Genomic DNA, 14,552 nt, shown 5'->3' with positions numbered 1-14,552 from the left:
GATTGTTTTTAGCAATAGCAGAACAGGACAAAAAGAGTCTACTTTTCTGTCTTCCTGCTTACTTTGATGTTTTTTCTTCCCACTAAAAAAAAAGCACCTGGTCACATGAAACATAAAAAAAAAATAATGTTTTAACTGAAAACAGAATTTATTTGACTAACTTTTCCTGAAAAAAAAAAAAAAAAATTAAGTGTCATGAAGTAATTTTTATTCAGATTCCCCAATGCTTCTACTTCACTGTTAGTGGGACTCTCTAATTAAGCAAAACCTTTTAGGATCCAAGGGCATTTATGAATGCTCGTTTTACATCAGAAGATTTTAGCAGTCCTGGCAGAATATTCCAGAACAGAAAATTCATTATCTAAATTACAACTTCCTTGATGCTTTATAAGAATGTTCTCAAATATCCTTTTTTTTTTCTTTTCTTTTTTTTTGTAAGGGGGACAGTAGTATTCTTTTGTGCTGGGGGTAAGGGGAAAGGGAGAGAGACAGAAGGGAGGGAGGGAGGAAGGAAGGAAGAAAGAAAGTTCTGCTAAAATTATTGAATAAATCTTTATTAGTTACCAAAACCTGCCTGTTTTAGCAAAAAAGAAAAAAAAAAAAGAAATATTCAAATGAGTTCTAAGACACGGGAGTTATCCGTAGGAACAAGAAATAACAGTTTCTTGGAACAAGTCAGTGCAAGTATTGAGGTATTACACAGAAAGAAACCAACCAACATGAAATTTAAGTTTTTAAAAATTACTTTTTTATTTGTGTCCTGGAGCAGGATTTGTTAGTTTACTGGGTCTTCAGGTCACACTATTTACATCATTTGATAGCTGTGAATATATTTCATTTTATCTAGAAGAATGTGGTTTGCTGAAGGCACTTTTAATCCTAAGGAGTAGGGGAGCAGGCAGATAACTAATGTTTCAGATTCACATCCTGATTAAGTCTTTCTACATGCCCATGATGTTTAAACCAGTGCGACTCCACAAACTCCAGTGTAAGCAATGGATAGAATTTGTGCATTTCATCAGAGTTCCACTAATTGTAGCATTAAATTAACACTACAGTTAGTAATTTTCTGTCCATGAGGCAGACCAAACTTCCCTGTGCAGAGAAAACTGGGGAGGGGTAGCACCTGGCAGTCTAATAGCAGCTAAAGTAACCTGAAAAACCGATTGTGTGATGAAGCAACATAGTGCTCTCCTTGGATTTAGAATAAATCTTGCAAAGGTAAGGCTGAAATAAAAATAAAACAGTAACTAATACTGCTAAAATTACTTAATTTACCCATTTATTACCTTTTCTTATAGAAGTGGTCAGGACATACACATTGAAAAATATCTGAGAAGAACAAGTGCTTATTAGCACTTATGAATAATTTTATTGAATCAATAGTCATCCATGATTTGTTGTCTGGGGCTATGGTTCAGAATACAGAAACTCTGCATTCAAGACCCTGCTCTCCTTACTCATATTGAGGTTTTTGGAAAAGTTTGAGATAGTGCCTCAAATGTAAAATAGTTGCAAGGAAACAGAATAGTCTCTTTCTAGTTGCTTCTACAGCTCCTAAGCGTGATCTATCTGCATGAAACAGGAAAGTAGGAAGATTATTTGACTATCCCGTCTACTTCCATATTTCCCAAGGTGGTGGAAAATATGAGATTGGTCTAGAGAAAGGCATTCCTTTCTCATGATCACTCTGTCTATGACAGCAGGACTTCCAGCTTCTCTCACTCTGTTTTCCAAGGTGTAACCTATTATTTCAATAATGCACGTTATGGAGTATGCAACTGAATTTTCTCAGAATTCCATTTCTTTAGATATTTTCTTCAATTAGTCTCAAAGCCAACTATTAGAGTTTAGAATCATAGAATCATAGAATCATTTAGGTTGGAAAAGACATTTAAGATCATCGAGTCCAACCATCATCCATGCCCACTAAACCATGTCCTGAAGTACCCCGTCCATTCACTTTTTGAATACCTCCAGAGATGGTGACTCAACCACTTCCCTGGGCAGCCTATTCCAATGTTTGACAACCCTCTCAGTAAAGAAATTTTTCCTAATATCTAACATAAATTTCCTTTCCCTCAACTTGAGACCATTTCCTCTTGTCCTGTCTCCAGCCACCTGACAGAAGAGACCAACACCCACCTCACTACAACCCTGTTTCAGGTAGTTGTAGAGAACTATAAGGTCTCCCCTCAGCCTCCTCTTTTCTAGACTAAACAGCCCCAGTTCCCTCAGCCGCTCCTCATAAGACTTGTGCTCCAGGCCCCTCACCAACTTGGTTGCCCATCTCTGGACACGCTCCAGCAACTCTATGTCTTCCTTGTAGTGAGGGTCCCAAAACTGAACACAGTACTCGAGGTGCGGCCTCACTAGTGCCCAGTACAGGGGAACAATCACCTACCTACTCCTGCTGGCCACACTGTTTCTCATACAGGCTAGGATGCTGTTGGCCTTCTTGGCCACCTGGGCACACTGCTGGCTCATATTCAGCCGGCCGTCAACCAGCACGCCCAGGTCTTTCTCTGCCGGGCAGCTTTCCAGCCACTCTTCCCCAAGCCTGTAGCGCTGCATGGGGTTGCTGTAACCCAAGTGCAGGACCCGGCACTTGACCTTGTTGAACTTCATATGATTGGCCTCAGCCCATCGATCCAGCCTGTCCAGATCTCTTTGTAGAGCCTCCCTGCCCTCAAGCAGATCGACCCTGCCTCCCAACTTGGTGTCGTCTGCAAACTTGCTGAGGGTGCACTCAATCCCCTCATCCAAATCATCGATAAAGATATTAAACGAAACAGGGCCCAACACATAGCCCTGGGGAACACCACTTGTGACCCGCCGCCAACTGGATTTCACCCCATTCACCACAACCCTCTGGGCCCGCCCATCCAGTCAGTTTTTCACCCAGTGAAGAGTACACTTATCCAGGCCATGAGACGACAGTTTCTCAAGGAGTATGCCATGAGAGACAGTGTCAAAGGCCTTGCTGATGTCAAGGAAGATAACATCGACAGCCTTTCCCTCATCCACTAGGCGGGTCACCCAGTCATAGAAGGAGATCAGGTTGGTCAAGCAGGACCTACCTTTCATAAACCCATGCTGACTGGGCCTGATCCCCTTCTTATCCTGGACTTGCCATGTGAGTGCACTCAAGACAAACCGTTCCATAATATTCCCCGGTACCGAGGTCAGGCTGACAGGCCTGTAGTTCCCCGGATCCTCCCTCTGACCCTTCTTATAAATGGGAGTCACAATGGCAAGCCTTCAGTCCTCTGGGACCTCCCCTGTTGACCAGGACTGCTGATAGATGATAGAGAGTGGCTTGGCAAGGACCTCTGCCAGTTTCCTCAGTACTCTTGGATGGATCCCATCAGGTCCCATAGATTTCTGAGTGTCTGGATGGCATAGTAAGTCCCTAAGTAATTCCTCCTGGATTAAGGGGGGTATGTTCTGCTCTTCATCCTTACCTTCCAGCTCAAGGGGTGGAGTACCCTGGGGATAACTGGTCTCCCTATTAAAGACTGAGGCAAAGAAGGCATTAAGTACCTCAGCCTTTTCCTCATCACTGGTTGCTACGTTCCCTTCTGTATCCATTAAAGGAAAGATATTCTCCTTGGGATTCTTTTTACTCTTAACATATTTGTAAAAACATTTTTTGTTGTCCCTTAAAATAGTGGCCAGTTTGAGTTCTAGCTGAGCTTTTGCCTTTCTAATTTCCTCTCTGTATGATCTAACAAGATCCCCGTACTCCTCCCAAGTTGCCCGCCCTTTCCTCCAGAGATGATAAACCCTCCTTTTTTTCTTGAGTCCTAGCAAAAGCTCCCCGTTCAGCCAGGCCAGTTGTTTTCCTCAGTGGTTTGACTTGCGGCACATGGGAATAGCCTGGTCCTGAGCCATTAAGATTTCCTTCTTAAAGAATGTCCATCTTTCCTGGACCCCTTTGCCCTTCAGGACCATCTCCCAAGGGACTCTCTCAACCAGTGCCTCGAAGAGGCCAAAGTTTGCCCTCCGGAAATCCATAGTGGTGGTTTTGCTGACCACCTTCTTTGCCTCACCAAGAATTGGAAATTCTATCATTTCATGGTCGTTAAGCCCAAGACGGCCTCCAACCATCACACCTCCCACCAGTCCTTCCCTGTTTGTAAACAACAGATCTAGCAAGGCTCCTCCCCTGGTTGGCTCACCCACCAGCTGTGTCAGGAAGTTATCTTCCACACACTCCAGGAACCTCCTAGATTGTTTACTCACTGCTGTGTTGTATTTCCAGCAGATGTCTGGAAAGTTGAAGTCCCCCACGAGAACAAGGGCACATGATTCTGAGACTACTGCCAGCCACTTGTAGAACGATTCTTCCGTCTCTTCAACCTGGTCAGGCGGTCTATAACAGACTCCCAGCACAATATCTGTCTTATTGGTTTTCCCTCTCATCCTCACCCGTAAGCACTCCACCTTGTCTTCAGAATCGTGTAGCTCTGTACAGTCAAAACATTCCCTAACATAGAGAGCCACCCCACCACCTCTTCTACCTTGTCTATCCCTTCTGAAGAACTTATAGCCATCCATTGCAGTACTCCAGTCATTGGAGTCGTCCCACCATGTTTCTGTGATGGCGACTAAGTCATATCTATCCTGCTGCACGATGTCTTCCACCTCTTCCTGTTTCTTGCCCATGCTGCGTGCATAGGGATAGATGGATTTGAGCTGGGTTATCGAATCCACCCCTACCATCATCACGCTGCCCCCAGGCTCACCTCTGGTGCACCTGGTTTTATCCCTTACCCCCTTCCAACCTAGTTTAAAGCCCTCTCTAAAAGCCCTGCCATCTCACAGGCGACGATTCTTTTACCCCTTTCAGATAGCTGGACACCATCTGTCGCTAGCAAGCCTGGTGCTGTGTAAACCTCCCCATGATCAAAAAAACCAAAATTCCACTGATGGCACCAGCCTCTGAGCCACGTATTAACCAGGTGTGTTTTCCTGTTCCTTTCAGTGTATTTCCCTGCCACTGAAGGGATTGAGGAAAACACTACCTGTGCTCCCGATCCTTCCACTAATCGTCCCAGTGCCCTGAAGTCCCTTTTGATTGCCTTTGGATTTCTCCCTGCAATCTCATCACTGCCACCCTGCACAACCAGCAATGGGTAATAATCAGAGGTCCGAACCAGACCAGGGAGTTTCCTGGTAATGTCTTTTACCCGGGCCCCAGGGAGGCAGCAGGCTTCCCTGTGGGGTGGGTCAGGTCTGCATATTGGGCCCTCTGTCCCCCTCAGAAGGGAGTCGCCTATGACAATTACCCTCCTTTTTCTTTTTTCAGAGGATGTGAGAATATGTGGGGCTGCCCGACTGGGCCTAGGCACCTCCCTAGATAGGGCTTCTTCTACACCCTGATCTTCACCGGCCTGGTCCTCCAGTTCCAGAGCCCCATACCTGTTGTGCAGGGGCAACTGGGAAGGTGAAGGAGACCAGGAGGGGATTCGTCTGCCTCGCCGAGCAGGGACCTGTATCCGTTCCCCTCCATCTCTTAGGTCCCCTCCTGCCTGGTGGCAGGAGGGCAGGGGAACCTCCCCTTCTTGCGGAGCCTCCAACTGCTGCCTCTTCCTCAGGGATTGTAGGGTGTGGGCCCACCAATCTATCTCCCTCTCACACTCCCTGATACTCCTCAACCTTTCCACTTCCTCCTTCAGCTCTGCCACCAGGCTGAGCAGATCATTCACCTGGTTGCACCTCACACAAGAGGTGTCCCTGCTGCCCTCCGGCACCAGTGATAGACTCAGGCACTCCCTGCAGCCAGAGACCTGGACAGCTGCACATTTACATGGGACCTCTGTCTGCATTGCCACATTTTTCCTAGCAATGGCTTTCATCCGAGTGACAACCCTACCTGGGTCTCCCTCTGGGCTGATGCTCTCCGCTTGAGTAGCCTTCTTGAGCTGGGAAGAGGAAGATGGGGATGCACTCCCTGCCTGCGCGAACTGCCGCACCACGCCCTTTCTGACACGCCACACCTTGTTCATCGCTCTCCTGGTCGCTGGTGCTCCTCAGGGCCATTCAAATCTCCCGCAGTTGCCCCTGGCAACGCCCACACCGCATCAGCCTCTCTCGCGAGAGCCACCGGCTCTGGCCGGGTCCCTCTGCTCTTCCCCGGCGCTCCTGGGCCTCGGAAACCTCCCAGTCTGCCTCAATCTAGTGCTTAGCCGCCGACTTACCCTTGCCTCTGTTACTGATGCACGACTAACCAAATCCAACAGGTGTTAAAACTCAGATTTATTCTTCAGCAAAAGTTAGTTAGAAGTCCGATAACATTCTATAAAATGACAGGCTCAATGATGTAAAGAGAATTAATACTACACGGCTGACTTAAGAATCCCCAAGATTTAAAGTGATGGCTCAAAACACGCGTATCACTCACCTAAAAGCTGAGGGCTCTCTCCCTTGTGGAGTTACCTCAGGTGGTGCCCTGGCCTGAGGGGGAGTCCCCGACTGCAGACCCGCTGCTCCGAGGAGGACTGCCAACGTGTCCTCCGGTGGGACCCCATTTATACCCCTGTCGAATCTGACCTGTGGTCATTTAATTCTATTGGCTAGGAGGGTCACCTCGGTGTACCTGGCGCATCTCGATTGGCCAGTTCAAATTTCAACCTGTGGCCTCCAGGGTTTCCTTCTGCTTCTCCCTTCCTGGAGAAGTTTTGTTTCCTGCTGGCAGGATGGGGGGGGCGGGATGTACTGCCACAGCCTCTGCTGGCCTCGCCGCTGACTGAATAGTTTACATAGTGTTGAGCCTTCTTGCCTTCTTTGACTATAAATTTAGGACTGTGAGTCACAATACCTCTGTTTATTGTCTGTGCCCTAGAGGGACTTAAATTAGCTCTGAATAAATTTGGGAAGTTCAGCTGATCATCAGTGATCATTACGAAGAAATAGTTTTTTTCCCTTAAACCAAACAATCAGTAATCATTATTTGGATTACAGAATGACAGCTCTCAGAGCCAAAGACAACTCAAATCATGTTTGAAAATTCATGGAGGATTTAGAAGACTCCATTTTTTCCAGTGTCTGTCTCCCTTTTCTCCTAAAACAGTCTACATGCTTCTTTTGAAGCTCACTCAAGGGAAGTTCATTATAAAAAGTTAATGCCCATTGGCTGAGCCTTCCCACTGTCTCAGCAAAGACAACTCTCTAAAATACATTGCTTATTCAATTCTGAAGTTTCTGGTTAGAGAGCTAGCCTCTGTTTTCCTCTCTTTTTGCCCAAAGCAAGACTTTAATCCATTCTTTTTCCATTTAATATCATTTGGAAATTTGGGGAAAAAACCTGATCATATGCAGTAAATACAGAAATATTTTAAATATTTTCCTATTTTCTACATTTCCTTAGGATATTCACAAAACATAAACAAATAATATATACATATATATGGAAATACCTTCTATGGTGCCTTTTTTCCTTGACTTTTTGATGCTTAGGCTCAAAAGTGTATATTCAAAAGGAAAAAGAAAATGTTAAATAAGAACACAACATGAGTCTCACACAAACACACAAACAGTTCATACTGCCTTCCATGCAAGTTGGCAAAGAAGATAAGACCTTTTTTAACATGGAGTAGATACATAACTCCCTTCTACATGGTCTCTATGGCTAAACCTGTGCTGCTAAATGAAGTATGACAAGGCATATTCCCAGACACAAAGGCCAATGGGTTCAGAGCAGTGGGCATATATGTTTATAAACTCTCTCAGCCTCCAAAGACAGCTTGGGGTGTCCTAACTTCTAAGCTGTGCCTGAGAAGCATTTGGGGGAGTGCTAGTTTACACAGTCCCAAAGTCCTAAATATCGAGGACTATTCTGATCATTCACTAGTACAGAAAAGTGAATTGCAATGTATGGGAATTAAACATGGTTCTGTTTAATTCGTTAATCTAGACTTATCTCAGGGACATAGTGGTGCCACCTGGGTTACCCAAAAGGGTGCAACAACCCGAGTTATGACTGAGCAGCTGAATCCAGCACAGGCATCATGTACTAAGGTAAGAACATGTTAGTAATGTTGAAGCTTGACTCTTTAGCCTGGATCAGCAACCTTGGCAACACGCAGCTCCATGAATTCATCATATAGGCTGTCTCGAGACTGATTTACAAAGGAAGGCCTCAGCAGGGATACCCATACTTGGCACTAGATAAAACAGGGTGAAGGTAAGACTCCCTAAAGCAAAACTTCAGTGACTGAAACTATCCATTCCTAGCCAGTGTTCTCTTTGTACTGTTAAATGATCTCATGCAGTTTATTAAGAAATTTGGGGTTTCACCTGAGCTCTCAATGAGGCCAAACTATTCCATAAATTAGGAAAATAGAAGGGTTTTTTTTCCTATTTTCATTTCTTATTTTTTGCACTGATATAACATAAGCTTTCCAAAGACAAGACAGTAAAATGTGTCCAGATTTACACAAAGTATTTAGAAGTGAAGTTGCACAGAGATCTTTATAAATATATATATATACACACACAGACATACCAGAAATTTTGTTGTTGAAATCATCTTTCTGTATTAAAAAATATTAAAATACTAAATTTTATTGAAAGGGAGTCTCTATATTGATAGAGAGAAGAACTCTGATACAGTAGAAGCACGGAAGAACTTTTTTTCCAATATCCCTCATTTCAAATATAAAGAATAGAGCTGAATCAGCAGTAGCTCCAGAGCTCTGATGACCTCCATGTCAGGTCCTGAAGGGCACCAACGGGCCTGTCTGTCCCTGTCCAGTCCCCTCAGGGTCTCCCCCCACCCTGCCCAAGGCCCCTTTTCAGACCCCATGGGGTCTCCCCCCATCTTGCCCACAGCCCAGGACCCCGTTTCAGCCCTCCTTGGTACCATCAGCCCCTGTCCCAGTGACTCCACAGCATGGCTGGTCTACAGCTCCCCACAACACTGCCCTGCCTGTCCATAGGCCCTACCGGGCCAGGCCCATGTTTGAGCCTATGTCCCAGCCTGGCCTCAGCATGTCCCAGTCCCCAGGGAGATGCCCGATGCCAGGGGCTGGGAATGCCCCAGTGCCCCCCCGCTGCCTGCTCCTCTCTGGGGCAGCAGGACAGGCCCTGGCTGCCAGGTCCTGCCCTGTCACCACAGGGAAGGGCCCGCACCTCCCAGTGCCTGGTCCCCAATGAGCAACTAGCCTACCTGGCACCCTGACACTTAAGTATTTTACATGTATATCCCTTGTATAAAGGAACCAGGTGTTATTAGCCTGCATATATAAAGAGGCCAAGAGAGTGATTATTGCTATATAAGGAACAAAACCAAACGTGTGTATTGCATGGTTCTTAAGGCTATACTGGGATTAGTAATTACATTTATTCAGGAATGTCCCCAGGCACTGAGGGTGACTGTCACTGAATGGCCTGAATTTATGCTCACAGACCATGGACTCCACCAGAGGCTGGCTGCATGCAGCTTGTCTAGTAAGAATGGTCTGTTGAATGGTCTGACTCCTGAGCTGCTCCTGGGAAGTTACTCTCACAAATGTAAAGCGGCTGAATATTTCTCATGTTACAACACAAAGGAAGGGAGAGAATGAGATATATATATTACTGTACATCTCTACCTTTCTCATTACACATGAAGGACTGTAACTGGGAATAATGTAGAAAGTAGGTCTGCCTTCCATCCCAGCACAAGCATATGGAGTATATACTTCTCAACTGGATTAATGAGAGACCTACTTGAGCCTTGTAGATTATGCTATGCTGAACATTCACATTTCTATGCACAGTAAGAAATACAAAACTTCCTACAAAAGTGAAAGTGTGCATGAATAATTCCTTCATGTATTGTTATATAGAACATTATTAAATAAAGATACCCATACCTTGCTGGACAAGAAAAAACCTAAATTATTTCTAAAACTACCTGCTGCTGCTACTGCTTATTGCGTAGCAACAGCACATCAGTTTAAAACCACCTCTTATTTCTGCAAGAATGTGAACATGATACACAGTAGCATTATGGTTAAACGCTTAACTCTTTCATTAACTGAGCTATTAGACTTCATGCATACATTAGAGTACATTTTAACACCTGTAACCTGATACAGAAATCTCTGCTTTGTGAATTTACTCTTGGGTGCAAAATTATTAATTAATATAATTGTTTATTAATAAAATAATAGCAATGGAGGTATAGTCTTTTGCAACTACATTAGCTAACAAACAAACAAAAAAATTCCGGAAGGAAAGAAATTTAAGGAAAGGCTTAAACCAACACATTTGCTTATGTCTGCAAACATTTAATTTACATCAATGTATAACCAGTTTTTAACAGTTTTCTACATAAAAATGTTAACTCTGTCAAACTGAACTTAAGGATCCTATAATATATTTAAAAACATATCATTTTATTATTTTGAAATACAAAGAACAAAACTTAAAATGCCAAATAGTCCAGGTTCATCATTCCACTCAGTTTTAAACTACAAACATTACATTTATGTAGATCTTCAAAACGAAAATCTGATTCATCCTACTGAGCTGATATGCTCAGTTAAACTTCTTATGTTAATGGACTCAGCTTCATAGCTGATACAGAGAAATAAGCTTTTTCTAGAAGTCACTGTAGATTTTCTGTCTCTTCCAATGTGCAGAATAGCAGTTCACAGGTGAACTTACCGGTTAGATCCAAACTTCAAGAGAAACACTGTAAAGGTCTGATCTTCCCTTACTCTGTCAGAATAATCCTTCTTTGGGGAGAAGACAACAGTGGCACCAAAAGAGACCAGCTCCTCCCCACTTCTTGTCTGTAGCAGTATCTTCTCCAGTGTCATTCAGTGGCAGTTCATTCTTCTTTTTCTTCCCATCTCTACTGCTTCTCACAGCTCACCCCAACTCTGTTCTTTTACCTGTAATTGTTACTGAGAAGGACTAACTGAAGACAGACTAACAGCAGCAGACTCGGTTCTCAGGAACACCATAATAGTTATGTTCAATACCATCCTAACAAAGTGGTATCTTGGCCTTCCACCCAGTTATCTATTTTGGGCCAGTTATGCTCTCCCTGAAGAAAACAGTACTTTGACAAGTTTAGCCTGTGAGTTTTATTCAGCTCTGTATCTCATTCTGCTCATTTCCCATCAACCCCGAAGATTTTTTTGCATATAGCATCTCCAAAATTCTGCAACAGTGAAATAAACTGTGGATATACTGATCGGCCTTCTTAACATTGGGAAAGACTACCAGTTGCACTGTAAATAGCTCCATTTATGCATAAATTGCATTTGTTTTCCCACAGAGTTTGTATTACCTAAGAACTTAGAAATTTCCAGAAGATACTATTCCTTGGAACCTTGCCAAATCTTAAGTTTGGACTCTAAACTTTGAGTTACATTTTTAAGCTAATGATTTTGTAAGTGTGTGGGATATTGCATATAAAATATTAAAAAAAGATTAGCAGATTTTTTTTTTTAATATTTTTTTCAGGAACATATGATAGCAAAAAGAACTAGGTTGAGGATGACAAAAAAGAAGAGAAAGTATGTTTACAAAATTTGAGGGTTGAGATCAGTGGTGAAATGGGAACCCCTCACTGCTCCTTTTGCTTTACAAGTAGCAGGTCTCTCAAGCCAAATAATACAACAGAGTGAAGGGACTGGTGTAACCCTTTCACATTTTATAACAAACATGGGACTCATACAGTTTAATATTGTTGCAAATCCCCTGAAATCTGCAGTGTTATTTCCTGTATAGAAAGAATACAATACCCTTCTATTCATAATCATTCTCCTTATCTTCATAATGATAAAAAATAACTGTTCTGCTGTTTAATATCTCCTCTATCAGCTGACAATTTCCTGAGAAGCAAGAATCACTTTGAAAACCAGAGCAGACAATAAATCAAACTATTACTGGCAATCTTGGTGGACAACTGGGGGACTGAACAAACATGGAAAATGTACCACCTGAATAGTCCCACAAGGTCAAAGTTGAAGCACATTTGGAATATTTACAGAAAAGGTATCTGAGTCCACATTTCAAGTGTTAGTTATTATACAAAGCATTGTTCTCCAAGCCAACAGGTTTCTCAACAAAAATCATGTCTTATAACTCAAATAAGTTATTCTGAACTTTGTACAGAGTCCTTCTATGCTCATAGTTTTTTTTCGAGTCAAGAAGTATGCCTGAAGAAATTACCCCAAAGAAAAAAGTTGCCTACAAATTCTTTAGGTAAAATTACAAATTAGCCTGCTAATTTTCATAGTTATTGCAAATACTCCTGAAATTTCTGAATAACTCACGGTTTTCCTTAATGTGTATAAAGTTCATTGGCAATCTAAACAATTTCATACTTATGGTAATAAATGATTTTTCAAAATCACTGGTGACTACTAAGAACTGTAATATGTAATGCACAATAAAACACAAGGCAAATAGAACAGACAGAAAAAGGAGGCATACCCAGCAGTAGTCTTCTTGTTAACTAAAGCTATCTACTTACTTTTACTCTCTAGCATTTATATCATAATCACTGCTACATTATATAAACCTACAGTTAAGATTATACAGATTAGAAAATATGACTGTCGTGTATTTCCAGTATCCTTAGCAATTTCCCTCTGAGATGGATCCTTCTGGTCTGTGATTTCAACTTAGCAGTAATATTTCTGAGTTCTGAAAAGCTAAAATGTAAAGGTTGTTTCACAAAAAATGAAAAAATTATATATTTTTATATATATATCAGAAGCTATTAGGATTTTTTAAAAGTTCAGTTTTACTTTACCTATTTGTTACCTTCACCAACAATCTATATTATTGAAAAAATCATGGACAAAATATACAGAAATAATAGGGAACACAGCAGTAAACCTACAAAGAAATGTTCTAGATTGTCTTGTGTTATGAACCAAAACCCTAAGAAATAATGCGACTCTCACAAAATAAATAGATGCATTACAAAAAAATCACATGGAAGGTAAAGGTAGATTTAGGTAAAGTTAGACTTTTTAGAATGCAAAGGTCAGTCCTTCTCACCTTGTCCAAAGAAGATACAATAGAAGTGGAAATGCTTTACATCCAAGCAGCAAGTTTGATCAGCATTTAATTCTCTCATGTTTTACCTAAATAGGAATGAAATGGAAAATGAGTGCTCCTAATTTTTCTTTCATAAGACAAGAAGAAGCAGACACACAGAATGAACAAAGTGGAAACATGTTTTAACTTCTGAGAATAACTCTTAATTGGATACCATAATAAGTAACTGAATTTACTGCAACAGAGTATTAATGATGTGAAGAGATTAACCAAATACTTTTTGATCAGATAAGACACTAACTTCCTAGGATTAGGAAAAAACAAACAAACGAACAAAAGATCCTGTAGTCAGGCCTTTCAGTGTGCCTTCTGAAACCTCATCTGTTTCTAAACATTTGATACTGGCAACTATTGAGGGACTGGACCAGTCTGAAAAATATGACAATTTTAGTGTTCTTAGGCCAGAATACATTTTTTTCAGTATGTGTCAATTTCTGCAATACTTGTATATATTTCTCCAGATACATTTCTCTGATATTTTTTCCCAAATAAGAAAGTGAATGTTAACTGTCTTGTATTTAGAAGACTAAGAACTCTTTTTTACTTTAGAAGTATCTAATAGCAATAAAACTAGCAGAAACATGCCTGAAAATACACAGCTCAGAGATGTAGTTTCCTTAGCAACAAAAATTCTGAGGTATCTTCCAAATTCCAATACCTCACAAATGCTAGAAAAAGTGTCTACTGTGCTCACATTTTCCCCTCCCTTATATTCTGAAGCTTTGCTTTGTAACTATGAGTATTCACACAAAAGAGTGAAATACTCTTTCAAATGAAGGATTTCAGGTACTAGCAATTTTTACTAGCGATTTTCCTTACTTACCTTTTGGAGGTGGCTTATGAAAGTGTGCAGATTCACTATTTTTCAAAAAGGCTGGGAAAAACGTGAGGAAGAAACCAGAGACAAGGTGGTTATCAAAAGAAAAAAAAAAAAAAGAGAGAAAGGAAAGTAAGACTGGTTATCAGAAGATGACAGAGGATGGAGTGGCAGGAAGGGCTATTTTATGGCAATTTTTGTGGGAAAGGACTAAATGTAGCTAGTGAGAAACAATACACAGTAACAAGAGAGAATTAACATCAGATAGAATTAGGAAATAACAGTAGTGAATAATTCACAGGTAAAATAAGTAGGATTTTGAAAAGATAAAAGGTAACGGTGGTTAATATAAAGGTTAGGAAGGAAATTCAATGAAGCCTTTCTGTTTTGGTTTCCTACATGTCAGTTTATATAGTTTGACAGATGTCTGTCTTCTGTACTTGGAATAGGCAAGATAGATTACTTAAATTCAAGTATATGCTGAAGTAAGCCACAGAATGGGAAAATAAGTGATTAATCAGAATTATCTTGATTTCATAACCTGACATTTTGTACTGATCATTGTTATTAAAAAAAAAAAAAAAAAGGAAAGGGAAAGAGAACAATAGAAAAAAGAGCTACAAGTCAGGAATAATTCTTCTCATCCATGCTCCACTGTGACCTA

This window comes from Harpia harpyja, chromosome 5, assembly GCF_026419915.1.
Source record: "Harpia harpyja isolate bHarHar1 chromosome 5, bHarHar1 primary haplotype, whole genome shotgun sequence".
Classification (NCBI taxonomy): Eukaryota; Metazoa; Chordata; class Aves; order Accipitriformes; family Accipitridae; genus Harpia; species Harpia harpyja.
Note: the sequence above shows the minus strand (reverse complement) of the source record.